The 4,006-nt window shown below is 42.1% G+C and overlaps 1 long non-coding RNA gene across 2 annotated transcripts; it reads left to right on the forward strand.

Moving 5' to 3' along the window:
- Window positions 1–541: 541 nt before the first annotated feature.
- Window positions 542–3,484, forward strand: LOC146373944 (uncharacterized). 2 transcript variants are annotated; one of them, XR_014802271.1, is made up of 2 exons: window positions 542–662; window positions 721–3,484. It is a non-coding gene; the product is annotated as an uncharacterized LOC146373944 (long non-coding RNA). The 2 variants fall into 2 exon arrangements; XR_014802272.1 differs by having other exon boundaries at window positions 777–3,484.
- The last annotated feature ends 522 nt before the right edge of the window (window positions 3,485–4,006 follow it).

A 4,006-nucleotide genomic window follows, 5' to 3' on the forward strand; every position in this document is an offset into this window, starting at 1 on the left:
ACAGTGATTGTAAATATAAGACATCTTTGTAATATAAAATAATAGAGCTGTGAGTGAGGCTGTTTGTGACGAGAGCGCGCTGCAGCGCTGCGGGCTATTTTTAGACGGTGTGTGAACATGCAAATGAGGTGAGGCGCACAGAGGACTTTTGCTTCCTGTTTAGCGTGTTTTTGAGTTTTATAATTATGATTTGCAAACAATGATACATGCCTGTAAATAAGACGCTGATTTTGCTGATTATAATATTACAAATAAAGTTTTGAATGACTACGGTGAATGTTTGATATATGGCTGGGTTTTCATATAGAAAAGACAAATCGTGCATGATCTAGACCGGCATTTCAGTCGGCAGAGTAAGACTGAGTGATAAATACAGCTGTGATTTGTTTCAGTTTTGTGGTGTGAAGCAGGATTTATAAGATTTTTAAAGTGTCCCTTGGTTCAGCTCAATAATATAAACGGTTACATTTGATTTACTGTTGGTTTTATCATAATATAGGGTGTGATCAAGCACAAATTTCAGCTGTGTGTGTGACAGGAACTCTGCGTGCCCATAAAAGGCAACGGCCAGACTGTGAGAAGTATGCACCGAGAGAGAGAGAGTAAAATCTAGTCAGATGAAGTGAATCAGGATGTTTTTAGAAAAGAAATAGTAAGTGAAGGTTTTTTAGAAAAGAAATAGTAAGTGAAGGTTTTTTAGAAAAGAAATAGTAAGTGAAGGTTTTCAGAAAAGAAATAGTAAGTGAATGTTTTCAGAAAAGAAATGGTAAGTGAAGGTTTTCAGAAAAGAAATAGTAAGTGAATGTTTTCAGAAAAGAAATACTAAGTAAATGTTTTAGTGTGTTAATACAGGTGGATTTCTCCCAACCTGGAAACCTGAGTACAGCGGCAAAAGCATAAACAGAATTGGGACGACAGACAGGCCAAGCTTTGGCTCAAAAGTTTACAGCTTGACCTCACTCTGTCCCCACCCGGAAAAGAAGCTTAAAGGACATCTTCTCCTCCAGTTATCGGTTACCACCACTGGAAATTTTCAGGCAAGTTTTTGACTGAATTGTTATTGGCACCATGTGTCCCTGAATCTCACAAGCAAGCTCTAACTCCTGGCTGTAGACATGGAATGCTGTTATTTAAGGTGGGGAATCAAAATTTGGGAAACAAAATAAAAACACACACACAACCAGAGAAATGTATGAGAAAGGCACGTGTTAGAGGAATGCCTTGTTTGAGAAAAAAGTTAAAATAACCCACCTACAAACGCACACACACGCAATGAAGAAACAGCTTACATTCATTAACACGTGAAGATTTTCCAGCAAGGTTAAAGCAGCGAAATTTAACATACACCTGTTGTTAAATGATAAAGTTTATCCACTACTAACAAATAAACTCTCTGGGTTGCAGGACAACAACTTAACTTCAAAAAAAAAAAAAGAGAGACACTGGTCTGACCAACCAGTGACGACACGACAAATTTAGTGGTTAAAAGATTCAAATTGTGACATGTTTTCTGCTGATTGATTAATACAAGTGATTACTGAATGAAAGAAAATTCCTTTTATGGGCTTTTAAACATGATCTTAACAATTTTAACATGTACCTGTGTTGTCCTGTCAGCTTGGTGGGTTATGAGTTGATTATATAGTGAGAAAAAACAAAAAAAGGGGGAGAGAAGGCTGACACAGGGCCTGGCCCCGTTGTTTCTCCCCTCTCTGAATAACACAGCCAACACAACATCATTTTCCTGTTCGTCTGTTTTTGTTTTGTTTTTGTTTTGTTTTTGTTTTTTCTCTTTATGCTTGATTACAGGCTGCTTTGCCGAGGCTGACCTGGACTCCTGCTCTCCCCTCTACCATCTTTGCTCACTCCTCTACCATCTTTGATGTGACCCTGACCAAATGCTACAGCAGCTGGACCCACAACAACAACCTGAAAATGTCAACAGAGCTGCAGGAAAACGATCTCATGCAGCGGAGACGGAGAGCATTAAATCCAAGGCCCGTTTCACTACACGGGGGAGATTTCCAGACAGCTTCAGCTAACAGAGCTCTGACGAGACGCCCATTAAGCCCAGAGGAAAAGTGAGGCCGAGCAAAAGAATGCTGACCTTAACAACTCTGCATTAAAACTGTGCAGGACAGTGACTGACGAACACGGATGACCGGGCAGCAAAAAGGGCGTGCCAGAGACAGGAGGAGTAACTGAGGTCAGGAGGCACCTCAGAATGGACAAAAGCACAAGAAGAAAATAAGCTGAAGGCACAGGTGTCGGGGCTCGGCCAGGAGCTGACCTCTGAGAAGAGCCGGACAGCAGAGCTGCAGAAGGCCGTGGAGCAAAGCAAGGAAAACATCAATGGACTTTAATCTGACGTGTACGGAAAAGACTCTGAGGTTTCTGCCCTCAGTAAGAGCTCAAGGCATCAGAGCAGAAACTGAGCATGGCTCAGGAGGAGCTGGCTGATAATCGAACCCATCAGTCAGGCTTGGAGTCCCAGATACAGGACTTGAAACCAGGCCGGAGCTTGCTGGAGCAGGAGGTCGCCAAACCTGACAAGAAGCTCCTACAGCAGGAGCAAGCCCTGAAGGAGCTACAGAAGCAAAAGGGTCAAGTTAAGGAGGAGCTGGACAAGGAGAAGATGCAGGACACTGGAGAAAAGGACTGCCTCAATTGAGGCCAGAACCAGTATGGACAGAACTTTGAGCAGCAGCACCAATGGATGCAAACGGACTGAAATGGAGGAGGGCAGGACCCCAGGGCACGCCTCAGGCCGTGGTTTACCCAGAACACCAGAACAGGAAAGTGATGAACACAAACACACACAAACACACACAAACACACACACATCTACATGCACTGACTCAGAATGAAGAGAAACACACATATGAACACATATGCACTCGTTGATTCACTGACACACACACACACACGCGCTGAGTCAATTGACTGAGAAATGACACACACACACGCACACAAATCGAGATGCTGATTCAATTCACTGAGAAGTGATCCACACACACACACACACACATGCACACGCTTGTGCAATGAAGAGTGATACACACACACACACGCTGCTGCAATGAAGAATGCTTTACTAACAAATGCTTATGCTGACACGCAAAATGCTGCACACAAACGTCCAAATACAGAATCTGTTACAACAACAAGAAGCCATTGATTGTTTATTGGTTAAATGCATTTCATGTCACCCAGAGGGCATTTGTGTAGATTTAGGGGACAGGGTCTAAAGCAGTTTGGTTATGAAAACAATGTCTGTGCGTGATGTCTGTTTATGGCTCAAGGCCTCGACTGAATTGTTTACTGTGCTTCACACAGCATGATAAGGAGCAGTGGTACAGAGTGAAAATGATGAATTAACGGTGTGAGTTTTATTTCAGAGCGCCACATTTTTTGTGATTGAGATTTAATTGAAGGAGGAACACACTGAAAAAAAAAAAAAAAGGGCCAGCCCTTGGATTTACGTAAGCATCTCGCGTGTGTTAACACAATTTCCTCAGGCTTTAAAGATCTGTACGAAATTCAACAACTCAATTTGTTCTCATTGAGATGACACAATACAATCTAATAAGAGTGGTTAGCTACTGAACTCACGGAATTCACAACACATAAGATTTCAAACTGCAGGAAAAATCACTGGAGTTATAAGAGGCAGACAACGACACACACACCCCATGCATGCTATTGCTATTTATTGTGAATTAACCTGTCAAGGGCAAGAACAAAATAATTCTGCATCAAATACCGGAAATCATAGCTTTCCTGTATTTCCTACATTGTTGGCATGCTGGTTGGTGCTGTTGCTCCACATTAAGAAGGTCTTGGGTGCAGGTCCACAGTCTGGCTAGTTTGCAGTGGTTTCTCTCTGGGTGTTCTGGTTTCCTGCCACAGTGAAAAGTCATGCAGCTATTAGAGCTAGGTTAATTGATGATTCTAAATTATCCATGAATGTGAGTGTGAATGGCTGTTTGTTTCTATCTGATAGACT

The sequence above is a fragment of the Perissodus microlepis genome, chromosome 14, assembly GCF_051167445.1.
Source record: "Perissodus microlepis isolate ML-2025 ecotype Zambia chromosome 14, ASM5116744v1, whole genome shotgun sequence".
Lineage (NCBI taxonomy): Eukaryota > Metazoa > Chordata > Actinopteri > Cichliformes > Cichlidae > Perissodus > Perissodus microlepis.